Source organism: Salvelinus sp. IW2-2015, unplaced genomic scaffold, assembly GCF_002910315.2.
Source record: "Salvelinus sp. IW2-2015 unplaced genomic scaffold, ASM291031v2 Un_scaffold1811, whole genome shotgun sequence".
Taxonomy (NCBI): domain Eukaryota; kingdom Metazoa; phylum Chordata; class Actinopteri; order Salmoniformes; family Salmonidae; genus Salvelinus; species Salvelinus sp. IW2-2015.
The window spans coordinates 105,225-122,501 of NW_019943184.1; the positions used below are offsets into that span (position 1 = coordinate 105,225).

The 17,277-nt window shown below is 42.5% G+C and overlaps 1 pseudogene; it reads right to left on the bottom strand.

The window, feature by feature from the left end:
* LOC112072063 (mitogen-activated protein kinase kinase kinase kinase 5-like) overlaps nt 1-14,699 on the bottom strand; it is an 80,170-nt pseudogene extending 65,471 nt beyond the window's left edge.
* Between the last annotated feature and the right edge of the window lie 2,578 nt (nt 14,700-17,277).

Below are 17,277 nucleotides of genomic sequence, written 5' to 3' on the forward strand. Positions count from 1 at the left end.
ACAGAGGAACAAGAGACAGGAGACAGAGACAGAGACCAGAAGACTGAGAGACAGAGAGAGAAAGAGAGAAAGAGAAATAGAGAGACAGAGTGACAGAGACAGAGACAGACACACACAATAATATTCCCCTTTGAGTAATGATAGAACTTGACAGAACTGCAGCAACAGTGACTATCAGACCATAAAGTTATCCTTCTAGACTTCATATTCAGTGGAGGTACAGTTAAACACGTACATTTTACAGATCACTAAATCTTTCCCCTTGCCTTGCCAAGCTCCAAACCACTTTACTCCTCCGTTTCAATATGACCGGACGAATGACTACGGTACAGGTTTATCATACCACAACACGCTGCATATAAACTAACCATGTCCTATAAACTATTACGTACAGGGTTCACGTAATATCTAGTGCAGACCGTCTGTGATTCGCTTGAATTCCTAGAAATACACACTTAGAGTGTTTAGCTAGCTACTAGCTGCTGTAATTTATAAAAGTACCACCACTGTAACATCTAGACTGGGTATCGGTAGAGTTGTGTGGACTTTATGCATCCCTTTATTTATATATTATAATATATAATTAGATATTTATTTCTTCCCCCCTTTCGGGTAAAAGGAAGTAGGAGTCTAACACTACGCACTGCAGCGACACCATCTGCTCTCAATTCAGCAGCAGTGAGACAGAGGTTGCATCTCAACTGACACCCTATTCCCTATGGGGGCTCTGGCCAAAAGTAGTGCACCCTATTCCCTATGGGGCCCTGGCCAAAAGTAGTGCACCCTATTCCTATGGGGCCCTGGTCAAAAGTAGTGCACCCTATTCCCTATGGGCTCTGGACAAAAGTAGTGCACCCTATTCCCTATGGGCTCTGGCCAAAAGTGTGCACCCTATTCCCTATGGGCTCTGGACAAAAGTAGTGCACCCTATTCCCTTCTGGGGCTCTGGCCAAAAGTAGTGCACCCTATTCCCTTCTGGGGCTCTGGCCAAAAGTAGTGCACCCTATTCCCTTCTGGGGGCTCTGGCCAAAAGTAGTGCACCCTATTCCCTATGGGCTCTGGCCAAAAGTAGTGCACTATACAGGGAATAGGGTGGCATGTGACACAGCCAGAGACAGACCTAGGAAGGAGACTAAGAGACGGTCCCTGGAACACACAAACCGCGTGGCGCTAGTCGGATACCGACCGCGTGGCGCTAGTCGGATACCGACCGCGTGGCGCTAGTCGGATACCGACCGCGTGGCGCTAGTCGGATACCGACCGTGTGGTGCTAGTTGGATATCGACCACGGCGCTAGTTGGATATCATGCAACAATTTTAAAAAATTGGACTGAGTTATAGTTCATAAGGAAATCCGTCAATTGAAATAAATWAATTAGGGCCCCACGAGAGGCGCAGCGCTCTAAGGCACTGCTTGAGTCGTCACTACAGACCCGGGTTCGATCCTAGGCTGTGTCACAAAYGGCCGTGACCGGGGAGTCCCATTGGGCGGCGCACAATTGGTCCAGCATCGCTCAGGTTCGGGGAGGGTTTGGCCTGGAGGGGCATTACTTGGCTCATCGCGCTCTAGTGACACCTTGTGGTGTGCCGGGCGTCTGCAGGCTGACWATGGTCATCAGTTGACCAGTTCCGGGTTTAGCGGGCGGGTGTTAAGAAGCGCGGTTTGGCGGGTCAYGTTTTAGARGAYGCGTGACTCGAYCRWCGCCTCTCCCGAGCCCGTTGGAGAGTTGCAGCGATGAGACAACACCGTAATTGGATCGCAATTGGATATCACGAAATTGGGGAGAAAAAGGGGAGAAAATAAACAAATAAACTGCTAAAATAATATATACAAAAAAATTAGCTATAGACTTCACATGACTGGGAATAAAGATACGAATCTTTTGGTCACAGATCCTTTTATTTTTAAAGTAGGGGCGTGGATCAGAAAACCAGTCAGCCTGACATCTCCTTTGCATAGAATTGATCAGGCTTGTACACAGTGTCACTCTACCGTGACAGGCAATCACTATTTACTGCTGCAGAAGTGATGCTTTGCCTTCATTTTTTCGATTCGGTCAGGGGAGAGGACAGGTCTAGCCTGGTCCCAGATCTGTTTGCTGCTCATTGTCAACCAAGTGACAAGGGAGTTGGCGTGATAGCACAAACAGACAAGCACTAAGGCTATACGAGGACAGGTCCACAGACAGGGTGGGTTTGAAGATGGGGAAGATGATGAGCTGGGCCACTATTAAAGTGTCTCAGAGAAGAAGTGCAGATTTAAGATCAGCTCCCCTCCTGTCCATATAATAGTATTCATAACCCCTCCTATGCTTTATGGATACAGCCCTGACGTTCCAGTAGGGAATACATTTTGAATATAAAAGGACTATTGTGCATGACTCAAAAGAGTCTGAGTTAGCAGCCCTGTCTACTGAAGTGAAGACATCCTCCTGTGGGCTCTGTGACAGAAACACAGACAACCGGATGTCTGTTGCAACGGGCTGCCTCACAAATGGCACACTATACAGAGCCCTTGTTAAAACCATTTAAAACGTAAGAGCACCTTCCTCAGAGCTGTGAGAGCAGGGTAAAGCTGCGCGTGGTGTGAATGGCCCATCAGCGTTAGCGAGCTAGAGAAACAAACAAGCTTTATAAATAGCTCTCATTACCGAGAATCACCTGGCGAAGCTCAATTTAACGCTAGCTTTAAATCCTCTTAGCAGTACTGTACTGCTCTCGTCTCTATTGACACTAGACAGACGCATACACAAACAGACTAAATGTGTACTACACTACTACATCCTCAAGACAAGAGGGGCTTCACAGTTCAGTGTTTTTACTGGCAGGAACTGAGGAATTCTACAGAAACCAGTAWCCTCATACATAAGAACTGCTAGAAATAGACTACTGTAGTAGGTACCATTCACATAAAGCACTTCTGAGATGGCTTACATTTATAGAGGTGAGTCCATAGGCCTAYGTATAGAGAGGTAAGAGCCTAATGTCAATACAACAGCCATTCTTATTGCCCAGAACTGTACATRTCTTGTTTTAACAGTGCAGAGATGACCTGTTGACCCTGCCATTACAGATTTGGAGCCAATAAGAGGMCAGGGAACCATACACATTTGAGCAAGAGGCACATTTCAGTGAGTTATTGGGAGGCGCCGAAGAGCACAACAAGGTCTTCCTCCCATATGGCACCCTACTCTCTAACATAGGGACAACTACCCATAAGGCACTGGTAAACAAAAAAACAGTACCACATCTATAGGGAATAAGGAGGCATTTGAGAAGCAGTCACAGAGAGCGACCAACAAGTAAAGCGACCCACAATGTTCTCATGTTGYTGGAAGCCTCAAAGACAGGTCACTTCCTGTCAGAATGAGCACTTCCCTAAGAGATTAAGAAACCAGTTGATGCGTCTTAAACGGCACCCTAGTACCTATGGGGGCTCTGGTCAAATGTAGTGCACTATATAGGGAATAGGGTGCAGTCTTAGATGCAGGACGCAGACACCAGCTCTGCCTCCGCACGAACCACAGGACTTTTTAAGAGTATGAGACATGTTGTTTTTCCTCACACCTCTAGTCAGCGTAGAAGAAGAGGTGAAATTGGAGGAACACAAATAACACATCATTTAAAACTTGTATAGCGGCTTTTCAAAGAATCTCAAAGCGCATTTAAAAAATAMATTGAAAATGCTGGAGATTGAAAAGCCTCTAGTCGGCTTCAGATGAAGTTTCACCGATAAGCGATATTCAATGAAAAAAGGATAGGGGAAAAAAATTGAATCTCAATCTTATCTGAACATAAGAATACGATTCCCTTGGTTACTGACAATCTCATGACGTGTCACTATGGTCACCGTGTAAGAAAACACTTGAAACATTATTTCTTGGATAACTGTGCTTTTGGATGGCAATTTGAGAAACGACACTAATTTCCCCAATGTAAAACAGTAATATCGGCAGATATATCAGTATCGGTAAAGTTTTGTATATAGGTTAAAAACTATATATATATATATATATATATATATATATATATATATATATTTTTTTTTTAAAGAGCACAGTTTGAAAGATATGGCAAATAGAAATCAAACCGGATGGACATCAGAAATAGATGGGAGAGGTTGAGGGTAGAAGAAGGACAGGAGAAAAATGAACAAAATAGAACTATTGTAAAATAGACTGTGTCCATGAAATGTATATAGTATGTATGAGCTGAAAATACAGGCCTCCGTGCTGCTGTTCACTAGTTTACTCCAACTGGGGGAAGGGTTGGAGGGTAATTAAGAAAACGTTTTTATTTTATTTTAAGATATGAATATATTTAGATGTTTATGTACAGTTGAAGTCGGAAGTATACATACACTTAGGTTGGAGTCATTAAAACCCGTTATTCAACCACTCCACAAATTTCTTGATAACAAATTATAGTTTTGGCAAGTCGGTTAGGAAATCTACTTTGTGCAAGACAAGTAATTTTTCCAACAATTGTTTACAGACAGATTATTTCACTGTATCACAATTCCAGTGGGTCAGAAGTTTACATACACTAAGTTGACTGTGCCTTTTAAACAGGTTAGAAAATTCCAGAAAATTATGTCATGGCTTTGGAAGCTTCCGATAGGCTAATTGACATCATTTGAGTCAATTGGAGGTGTACCTGTGGATGTATTTCAAGGCCTACCTTCAAACACAGTGCCTCTTCTTTTGACATCATGGGAAAATCAAAAGAAATCAGCCAAGACATCAGAAAAAAATTGTTGTTAAATTGTAGACCTCCACAAGTCTGGTTCATCCTTGGGAGCAATTTTCAAACGCCTGAAGGTACCACATTCATCTGTACAAACAATAGTACACAAGTATAAACACCACGGGACCACGCAGCCGTCATACCGCAAAGGACCTTGTGAAGATGCAGGAGGAAACAGGTACAAAAGTATCTATATCCACAGAAAAATGTGTCCTTTAAATCGATATAACCTGAAAGGCCGCTCAGCAAGGAAGAAGCCACTGCTCCAAAACCGCCATAACAAAGCCAGACTACGGTTTGCAACTGCACATACCGTACAAAGACCGTACTTTTTGGAGAAATGTCCTCTGGTCGGAATAAACAAAAATAGAACTGTTTGGCCATAACGACCATCTTTATGTTTGGAGGAAAAAGGGGGAGGCTTGCAAGTCGAAGAACACCATCCCAACCGTGAAGCACGGGGGGTGGCAGCATCATGTTATGTGGGTGCTTTGTTGCAGAAGGGACTGGTGCACTTCACAAAATAGATGGCATCATGAGGTGGGGAAATTATGTGGATATTTTGAAGCAACATCTCAAGACATCAGTCAGGAAGTTAAAGCTTGGTGGCAAATGGGTCTTCCAAATGGACAATGACCCCAAGCATACTTCCAAAGTTGTGGCAAAATGGCTTCAGGACAACAAAGTCAAGGTATTGGAGTGGCCATCACAAAGCCCTGACCTCAATCCTTTAAGAAAATTTGTGGGCAGAACTGAAAAAGCGTGTGCGAGCAAGGAGGCCTACAAACCTGACTCAGTTACACCATCTCGGTCAGGAGGAATGGGCCAAAATTCACCCAACTTCTTGTGGGAAGCTTTGTGCGAAAGGCTACCCGAAACGTTTGACCCAAGTTAAACAATTTAAAGGTAATGCTACCCAATACTAATTGAGTGTATGTAAACTTCTGACCCACTGGGAATGTGATGAAAGAAATAAAAGCTGAAATAAATCACTCTACTATTATTCTGAGATTTCACATTTTTTAAATACAGTGGTGATCCTAACTGACCTAAGACAGGGAATTTTTACTAGGATTAAATGTCAGGAATTGTGAAAAACTGAGTTTAAATGCATTTGGCTAAGGTGTATGTAAACTTCAACTGTATGTATGTACACACACCCGATCAAAAGTTGTACAACATCTACTCATTCCAGGGTTTTTCTTTATTTTTACTATTTTCTACATTGTAGAATAATAGTGAAGACATCAAAAATATGATATAACACATATGGAATCATGTAGTAACCCAAAAAGTGTTAAACATATAAAAAATATATTTTATATTTGAGATTCTTGAAATAGCCACCCCTTTGCCTTGATGACAGCTTTGCACACTCTTGGAATTCTCTCAACCAGCTTCATAAGGTACCTGGAATGTCTTTCAATTATCAAGTGTCCCTCCTTAAAAAGTTAATTTGTGGGGGCCTCCCGGGTGGCGCAGTGGTCTAGGGCACTGCAGCGCYAGCTGCGCCACCAGGGACTCTGGGTGGCCGCRACTCCTGTGGCGGGCCGGGCGCAGTGCGCGCTAATCAAGGGAGCCAGGTGCACGGTGTTTCCTCCGACACATTGGTGCGGCTGGCTTCCGGGTTGGAGGCGCACTGTGTTAAGAAGCAGTGCGGCTTGGTTGGGTTGTATTTCGGAGGACGCATGGCTTTCGACCTTCGTCTCTCCCGAGCCCGTACGGGAGTTGTAGCGATGAGACAAGGKTTTTTTTAAATAAAATAAAAGGTTAATTTGTGGTATTTCTTTCCTTAACGCATTTTTTTATTTATTTAACTAGGCAAGTCAGTTAAGTTGTACCTAAGAATGTAAACTAAACTATTCACTATCATACAGGATAGTTGTTCTTTGGTGGATATTGGCGCTAGGACGCTAGGCTCACGAGTGGCACAGAGTTCTAAGGCACTGCATGTCAGCGCTCGAGACGTCACTACAGACCCTGGTTCGATTCCAGGCTGTATCACAACCGGCCGTGATTGGGAGTACCATAGGGCACAGCGACGTCCCGGTTTGGCTGGGGTAGGCCGTCATTGTAATTAAGAATTTGTTCTTAACCTACTTGCCTGGTTAAATAAAGGCAAAAAAAWATATWAAAAAAAATCCTGTTAACCACAAATAAATGTTCTTAACTCATGTTTAATATTTTGAGTTTCTTTAAATCCTTCAGAGTTAATTATGGGGTCATTTTCATGTATACAGTAAGTAGAGAGGRATTGTAGTTATATCCAACTCACCTGGCTCCAGTTTAATAATCTTGACAGCAGCAAGCTCTCCCGTTTGGATGTTTCGAGCCTGAAAGAGAGAATAAGAGTGTGGACCGGGGAGACAGTCAGTGTTGGGGAAAAATAGTCGCACAATATCATGAAACCCCTGTTATCAGATAGGCCTATATKGGGGGGGGGGGGGCAGAATTAAAATTCAAACTGTAAAATTATGTTACTGTATATCCCTATTCATTAGTCACGAGTTAGTTCAGTTCAAAATGGGGCTGTGGTTCTTCATACGGGTACTGACCAAACCAGAGAGACACCACCAGACAGTCCTGAAATGTTTAGGTCATGATTCAGTGTTTCCATCTGGGCCGGAGGAAGTAGGTCGCCATGAGCCTCAAATCTAGCTCAAGACGCTAGGCTAGGATATGTCTCCTAAAGGAGTCCTCGTACAGAGCTTCTAGGATATGTCTCCTAAAGGAGTCCTCGTACAGAGCTTTCGGGAAAGCATTCAGAGCCCTTGACTTTTTCCACATTTTGTTACGTTACAGCCTTATTCTAAAATGGATTAAATTCGATTTTTCATCATTCCACACAATACCTCATTATGCTGAAGCATAAACAGGTTTTCAGAAATTTTTGCAAATTATCACATGTACACAAGTATTCAGCCCATCTACTCAGTACTTTGTTGACGCACCATTGGCAGCGATTAGCCTCAAATCTTCTTGGGTATGACGCTACAAGCTTGGCACACCTGGATTTGGGGAGGGTCTCCACTTTCTTCTCTGCAGAGTCTTTCAAGCTCTGTCAGGTTGGACGGGGAGCGTCGCTGCACAGCTATTTTCAGGTCTCTCCAGAGATGTTTGATCGGGTTCAAGTCCGTGCTCTGGCTGGGTCACTCAAGAACATTCAGACTTGTCCCGAAGCCACTCCTGCGTTGTCTTGGCTGTGTGCTTAGGGCCGTTGTCCTGTTGGAAGGTTAACCTTCGACCCAGTCGGAGGTCCTGAGTGCTCTGGAGAAGCTTTTCATCAAGGATCTCTGTACCTCTTTCCCTCGATCCTGACTAGTCTCCCTGTCCCTGCTGATGAAAAACATCCCCACAGCATGATGCTGCCACCAAGAATCACCTTAGGGATGGTGCCAGGTTTCCTCCATACGTGACRCTTGCATTCAGGTCAAAGAGTTCAATCTTGGTTTCATCAGACCAGAGAATCTTGTTTCTCATGGTCAGAGTCTTGAGGTGCCTTTTGGCAAACTCCAAGCTTGCTGTCATGTGCCTTTTACAGAGAAGTGGCTTCCGTCTGGCTACTCAACCATAAAGGCCTGATTGGTGGGGTGCTGCAGAGATGGGAGAACCTTCCAGAAGGACAACCACCTCCACAAAGGAACTCTGAAGCTCTGTCAGAGTGACCATCAGGTTCTTGGTCACCTCCCTGACCAAGGCCCTTCTCCCCCAATTGCTCAGTTTGGCTGGGTGGACAGCTCTAGGAAGAGTCTTGGTGGTTCCAAACTTCTTCCATTTAAGAATGATGAAGGCCACTTTTCTTGGAGACCTTCAAATGGTACAGAAATGTTTTGGTACCCTTCCCCAAATATGTACCTTGACACAATCCTGTCTCGGAACTCTACGGACAATTCCTTCRACCTCAYGRCTTGGTTTTTACTCTGACATGCACTGTCAACTGKGGGACCTTATATAGACAGGTGTGTGCCTTTCCAAATCATATCCAATCAATTGAATTTACCACAGGTGGACTCCAATCATGTTGTAGAAACATCTTAAAGATGATCAATGGAAACAGGATGCACCTGAGCTCAGTTGAGTCTCATAAAGGGTCTGAATACTTATGTAAATAAGGTTTCATGCCTCCCGAGTGGCGCAGTGGTCTAAGGTACTGCATCGCAGTGCTAGCTGTGCCACTAGAGATTCTGGGTTCGAGTCCAGGCTCTGTCGCAGCCGGCCGCGACCGGGAGACCGGTCAAGCTATATTACTGTTGTTTGTCCCTCTTGAGACACCGTAGCAACATCATAGCCATTATTAGCCAGTAATACAATTTCACAGCTAGCAATGTTGTTTGGTGCAGTACTTGACCAGTGAAATGTGAAAACTAGGAGTGCACTGCAGACAGAAGGACCTAGCTGCTACACTCTCCTCTGTCTCGTTGAATGACAGAAAACACTTCATTGAAAAACACTATCCATAGTTCCCACCCCTGTTGACAAATCACCGACAAAGGGGAGTAGACGTCGGCTACCGAACATCGACTTGACTCAAGAAAACAATGTGCGAGCAAAGGGCCCCCCCAAAAAAACTGCTGAACACCAAAACGTCACTAAATTTCGGCATAATATAATGCAAACTGTTTCGACTGTTCATGCTAGCAGATACCCATTGACTTCCAGTCGCGAAACTACCTCTTAACTTCCTTCATAATGGACAGAGACATAAAAATGGTATCCACGACTTCAATCGGACTCGGGGGAAGTCGATAAAGGGTCTCATTGGCAGGGCCTTCCGAGTGGCGCAGTGGACTAGCCACTAGACATTCTGGGTTCGAGTCCAGGCTCTGTCACAGCCGGCCGTGACCGGGAGACCAAMAGGTYGACGCACAATTGGCCCAGCGTCGTCCGGGTTAGGGGAGGGTTTGACCGGCAGGGATGTCCTTGTGCCATYGCGCACTAGCGACTCCTGTGGCGGGCGCAGTGCACGCTGACACAGTCGCCAGGTGTACGGTGTTTCCTCCGACACATTGGTGCGGCTGGCTTCCCGGGTTAAGTGGGCGTTGTGTCAAGAAGCAGTGCGGCTTGGTTGGGTTTCGGAAGAAGCATGGCTCTCGACCTTCGCMTCTCCCGAGTCCATACGGGAGTTGCAGCGATGAAACAAGACTGTAACTACCAATTGGATACCACGAAAAAGGGGCTTAAAAAAATTATAAATCTCAAAGTATCCCTTTAAGAYATACAAACAACATCACACAAGACATACAGAGACTAGGCACAAGACATAGAGACTAGGCAAAGCTGTGATACTGTATGTGCAAAAGGTTTTGTACTTAAGTTGAACTTAAGACAGCAGGTAGCCTAGTGGTTAGAGCGTTGGGCCAGTAACCGAAAGGTTGCTAGATCGAATCCCCGAGCTGACAAGGTAAAAATCTGTCGTACTGTGGCAGTTAACCCACTGTTCCCTGTCATGTTCCCTGGCCGTCATTGTAAATAAGATTTTGCTCTTAACTGACTTGTTTAGTTAAAGGTAAAAATAAAATTGAAATAAAAAAAGGCTAATTGATTTCAGGATAAAAAGCAAAAGTCCATTCTTTTGTCTTAGCCAAGTCCCTCTACCCCCACAGCCAAGTCCCTCCACCCCCACAGCCAAGTCCCGCCACCCCCACACACACACACAGCCAAGTCCCGCCACACACACACAGCCAAGTCCCGCCACCCCCACCACACGTCTCCCTCTCTGGTATTGCACTCTGATAGAGATGCTCAGTCTACTTTCATTGAATTTCCACAAAGGGAGGATTCATCGCTCCAAGAGGTCCAGGAACTACCTTCCTGTTCAAACCGGTGTTACATTTCTCAAATTAAAGTTTGCACATTACAACAAAATCAGTCCAGGATAAAATATGAATAAGCAAAATATTGTCGGTTTAATCTTCAATACTGATTCACCTCCCCATTTATAGACTTGGGACAATAAACAGACAGAGATAGATGAAAGTCCAGGGATAGAATTGAAGGATTTTGGGCACTGGCAAGCCTGGCTAGTAGACCACAATTTTCACTACATCAGTTATAAAAACCTGTGCCATGAGATTACTTAAAAATTCCCAATTTTACTTTCTGGCAGGCTAGTTGGGAACATTTTCTACAAGCCTAGTCTGATAGGTACTAGCTTCGGGCTAGCATAAAATGTCCATCCCTGGATGAAACACACTTTCCATCAAAAAAAGAGACGAGCCGAGTAACAAAACARCCAATCAAACTCAACCCTCATGGGTTTACTTCCTGGTCCTCTCAATTTGACAAATATCTCCAACACATCTGTGCACTACAGCAGACCAACATCATTGTTTAGGGGGAGGGACTTTTCAAATTTGAAGTATTTCCCGCTGTCGGTATGGCAAAGAACACTCCCACTCGGGTCACATGTTTAGACAAGGACCTGATCGTATTTCACTCTGCCTGCCGTAGTCCTGGTCTGCATATCAAATGGCACCCTATTCCCTATTTAGCCCTATTTGCCCTGGACAGAAATAGTGCACTAAATAGGGAATAGGGTGCCATTTGGAACTTGRCTTGCGTGTKCATGGCTCTCTCTGGGAAAATACCAGGCACTGCATTCCACCAGTGGCCTGCCTCGGCTGTGGGGGTGTCTGGGGTGGGACTGGCCTTCCACAGATTACTTTGTGAGGCGAGGGCTTGACAGACTAGCTGCTTCAACTATCACACACTGGGGCAAATCGGTAGCCAAGTCATCCATTACAAATAGGTAAACAAGAACACTTTAAAAAATAAAATAATAATAATMAAAAATTGTTTACATGCAACTGTCTGCACAATTGTGATTTTGAACTTGGGAACAGACAGGAAAATGTCTAGATTGGAAGGCTCAAATCCGATCCAATAAATTGTCCCTTTGTTAAGTAAATACACTCTTTCTCTCTCTCTCTCTCCTCAAAGCTTTGCCAGGAAAATGGGAGCTGGATCACTCCTAGCTTTCCCTTCCAATCCATCTAGCTTCTACTTTAACCACATGCTCCATCAAACAATAACAGAGGTGGGGGGGTTGCAGTACAATTACTTTATTACATAGGGTATTTCCCAAGTGGCACCCTAGTCCCTATATAGTGCACTACTTTAGACCAGGGCCCATAGCGCTCTGGTCAAAAGTAGTGCTCTATATAGGGACTAGGGTGCCATTTGGGAAATAACCATGGGTTACTACAGGGTTACAGATGCATCCTACAATAAATAGTCTGGTGGTTCATACTGGGAGGACTAAATACAACACAGGGCCACTATGAAAAAACGGCCTGACAAAAGTTCAGGTTTTTCTGGCAGTGAATAACATCAAGAAAGGCATTGGGTTGCCCAAATGATTCCTTCTTCCCAGTTATAAAATCAGTGTACTGTGTAGATCGTCGCTATCGTAGAACGATTCTGGTTCTGACTGTACAGCCAAGTACGCGGACCTGCTTAGCAATGTTCTGACGACGTCATCAAAACATATGAAAGACCTTCATGAGTAAAGATATTGGTTCAATCCATCCCGTGTAGCTACTACCTGATAGAATAAATAGGTTAGASGTAGAAACTTCTATTCACTGTCGTTGCTACATCACGTGTGGAATTTTCCTTGTTGCTACATTAAAAAAAAGACAACAACAAAAACAGGAAATCAACTCCAGGTCATTTTTTTTWAATTTAAGTAATCTGTTAATGTATTCCCACGCATAGTAGAGATACACGACGTGAAATTTGAAATGACTGTTTTAGTCTAACATTATATCTGTTWGGGCTTCTTGCGGTCAATTTGCAGTCTACAAATTATTTGTAATTATGTTCCACCCCTCCAACTATCCGCTCAAGAAAAAAACGGCCCGCGGGTGAATCGAGTTGAARATCCCTGCGGTAGACTGCTGTGTCCTTCAGCTACTGTATTAGGWACCCAAAACACTGGAGTGATAACATGGTGGGCAGATGCTAAACTCATCAGGAGYAAATGAAAGCCTTTGTGGTAGGTGACTCACCACTCTAAAATAAATCCTCAAAACTTCACAAGACAGCTCCTGTCAAAACAGGCAAAAGTGATTTTTTTTTTTAAATGGATAACTAAGAGCTTGATAACGTACCTAGGTATACGTTTTCTATTAACTTCAGGCTGCAAAAAAATTGTTTAAAACAGATAACAAAATACTTCACATGCCATGTAGATGAGCATTCATTTTAGTTTCCATTCAAAAACTAAAATGCCCCTGTAACTACTGGCAAACTGACAACTGTAAAAGTTCAGTGCTTTGCATCAAGGTGCTAGTAGGCTATACAACATACACACCGCCATCACAGAACTTTACTAACATCTTGGATATAAAAGCTTTAACACATTGCGAGAGAGAGAAATGAACTACGGGCCTGGGGGAGTGAAATCCTACCTTGACAACTTCATGTCAGTAACTCTGGCCAGATTTCAATAGGAATTAGATAGGGGATAGAAGCACTCAAGCACAGGGATCTCGTGCCTCTCAACAGATGTGTGTGCTTGTTTTGGTTAGACAAAGATCTAAATTCAGAACAACCAAATCTAATACAGACTGTTTATTCAGTTTGATGGTAGCTTAAAAAATACCTTGTACACATCTCCATATGTGCCGCTCCCAACTCGTTGAATAAGCTCGAAATCCTGCTGTGGGTTTTTTCTTTGAATTTCTCCACTAGGTCTTGGAAAGATATCCATAGCAGCTAGCTAATTGGCTGGATAGCTTGTCAACACCTAGTTACTTTACATTTAGCTTGTGCAAATACACGTCACTATCATTCGAGAGGAGTACTTCAAGTTGTGATAACTTGCTTCTCTAAAGYTGCAGAAGTGCTGCTTCCAAATCTGGCCTCTGGTCCATTTCCTGCCAATGAGACAGAGAAGAAAAGAACAGTTAATGAGGAAACCTCTAGCTAATAGCTTGGTGCCTTGAACTGCACACACACACACACACGTAGTATTGCTAAATACTGCACAATTTAAACACTTGCCCACCAATCCCCCCTTCCCCAAAACACGTAAATATTGGACTATAAATTGTGCCTTCCATTATTATACTAATGCTATAATGTTCATTATACTCTGACATTTACTTTATGTTCGTATTCTTAGATTTTATCATTTCTTAGATTTTATCATTTATTTTTGTTGTTGCATTGTTGAGAAGGTACATGCAAGTAACGTTAAGCATTTCGTTGGACGGTGTATAGTAAGTTCTACTATGTGTATCCTGTACATACTACTAATGAAACTTTAAGGTAACTACAAACCACAGATATAATTTCACAACAGACAGTCAAGAATCAATTTATTCGCTGGCCAGCCGGTTAGGTTGAGGATAGCAAGCTAGCTAACAGTAACTAACTTCCAAGCGGCTAACGTTAGCTACGAAAAAGTCAGCAGATAAACAATAGATTGATCATTAAATTTATATAACGTTATAGTTCAACAAAATTGCTAACCGTCCGCAACGTTAGAGTTCATCAAATTAGCTAGTTACTATAGCTACCGGAGCGATATTAAACTGTTTTTCAAAACGTAACGTTAGCTAAACTTCTGGTTGTCATCCTCCCTGTCTAATTAATAAAGTTACTAATTCAGACATGGGACAACAGACGAGTGCAATTAACTACCATGTAGAAACTAACAAGTGTTTCGGCCTTCCACTCCATGACCAGGAATTGGCAGCCTTGCTTGGAGCTAACGTTACTAGCTATCTATTTAGCATCCCCCCCCAACTAACATTAGCTAACTAACCGTTAGCTAATCCAACGTATGCTCCACTTACCAATTACTCCATATACGTTTGACATACGAAAAGTCATATGTTCAATTCCTTTTCATCCCCCCCCCAAAAAATAAGGTATTATTTATTCCTCAGAGAAAGTGTAAACTTCTTGCTGGCTGCTCACTCAGCAACGGCAAAACGTATCTCGGCTGGAAGTCCAACCTCACGTGTCGTCACGTCATTTCCTCTTGTTGACAGTACGAGCTGCTACTAACTAGGGAAAATGTACTTTATGCCACGCATGCATTCAACTGTAAAGGTTAACTAGATTGCAAGATAACAACAACTAGCATAATTGAATCGATCAAAAATCTATTGAAAGCATTGTTGTTGTCAAGAGGTAATGACTGTCACTCTGATAAATGATGTGCGACTACTGCCACCTAGCGATGCAAGCAGGCAACTGTAACAGAAAAGACGATTTAGCAGTATAAAACTATATAAATTCCTGTATAAATTACAACTCAAATTTGAGATTAATTTGGGATCATATGTGATGAGACCATTCATATTTAATTGTTGAATTGTATTATTTTTTAGAGTGGTAATTACACTTTCTTCTTCAGCTCTCCTCGTCTTGGAAAGAATACTCCCATATTTTCATAAATATTTTCCAACCTCATATTTAAAAAGCTCCCAGTTATTACTGTATGAATTGTCATTTATAGTTCTAAGTATTGTGAGATGTCCTCAAATCTTTTTTTTGACTCTCTGGGGGATGTGAAATCAATTGGGGAGGCTGGGGGGGGGGGGGGGGACAGTTTAATGACCCTATTATAGTTGAACACATCATTTATTCAATTGAACAGTCTCCTGGGACTGTTGGTGTATCTGCTGAGTTTTACACAACGTTTTCTCAACATTTATCCCCATTTCTGTTAGAGGTCTTTTCTGAAAGCATTGCAAATAATGCTCTCCCTCCCAGTTCGACTCATGGTCTGATTACATTAATACCTAAGCCCAAGAAAGACTTGCTTCTCCTCGATAATTGGCGTCCAATCTATCTGCTCAATAACGACTACAAAATATTAGCCTCTATATTTKCAAAAAAGAATGAAGGCAGTAATTGGACTCAATTATAGAAGAGACCCAATCTGGCTTCATGAGGAATAGACATATATCTAATCTTCAAAGACAGTTTTATTGTCTTCTTAGACTTTTATAAAGCCTTCGATACAGTGGAACATCTCTCCCTTGAGAAATTTGGTTTTGGGGAATTCTTTTGTAGTTCTAGTAAAATAATTTTTTATCAAATCAAATGTTTGGGGTCACATACACATGGTTAGCAGATGTTATTGTGAGTGTAGCGAAATGCTTGTGCTTCTAGTTCCTTCAGTGCAGTAATATCTAACAAGTAATCTAACAAATTCCCCAACAACTATCTAATACACACAAGTGTAAAGGGGTGAATGAGAATATGGATGAGCGATGGCTGAGCGGTATAGGCAAGGTGCAATAGATGGTATAAAATACAGTATATACATTTGATATGAGTAATGTAAGATATATAAACATTATTAAAGTGGCATTATTTAAAGTGGCATTGTTTAAAGTGACTAGTGATCCATTTATTAAAGTGGCCAGTGATTGGGTCTCAATGCAGGCAGCAGCCTCTCTGAGTCAGTGACTGCTGTTTAACAGTCTGATGGCCTTGAGATAGAAGTTGTTTTTCAGTCTCTCGGTCCCCGCTTTGATGCACCTGTACTGACCTCGCCTTCTGGATGGTATCAGTGTGAACAGGCAGTGGCTCGGGTGGTTGTTGTCCTTAATGATCTTTTTTGCCTTCCTGTGACATCGGGTGTTATAGGTGTCATTGAGGGCAGGTAGTTTGCCCCCGGTGATCCATTATATGAATGGGAACAGTTCCATTAAATTAAAGCATGGCACTTATCCTAGATTTGATTTGAAAAGAGGAATTAGGCAAGGTTGCCCAATTTTGCCTTATCTCTTCCTGCTTGCAACCCAACTTCTTACAAGTTTTGTTAAATCAAGCGATATAAAAGGGATCTTTATAGCTGACAGAGATATTAAAAGGGGTCTCTATTGCTGACAGAGATATTAAAAGGGATCTCTATTGCTGACAGAGATATTAAAAGGGATCTCTATTGCTGACAGAGATACTGAAAGGGATCTTTATAGCTGATAGAGATATTAAAAGGGATCTCTATTGCTGACAGAGATATTAAAAGGGATCTCTATTGCAGCCCAGTCCCTAAATCTTGACAACAAAATAGGTAAAGTGGTTGACCAGATGCTTTTCAACTTTATCTGGAAAAATTATACACTTTACATTAGGAAATCTGTCGTTATGAACACATATTAATATGGTGGTCTACTTTTTTGTTGTTGTTGATTTTCCTACTTTAAATAATACTTTTAAGATAAATTGGGCTAAAGATTTCTTAAAGAATCCAACATCAATATAGAATTTCATCCCTCATTATATCTTCTCTCGTTTTGGTGGCTTCAATTTTATGTTACTTTGTAACTATAGTAACTACAACATTGATCAGATTCCTCCACCTAGAGAGTTTCGCCATAGTCTAGTCTGTTTAGACGTGTAGCCCGACCGCTATGTCACAACTTACTGGAATACATTGGGCACTAATATCTGTTGGGAAAAAAAGTTTGGTTATTACCACACAAATACCTGCTTGTTAACCAGGTGAAAGAGGTCTCTTTCAGAATGATCCATAAGTACGACCCTGTAAATCATTACCTGAAGAAA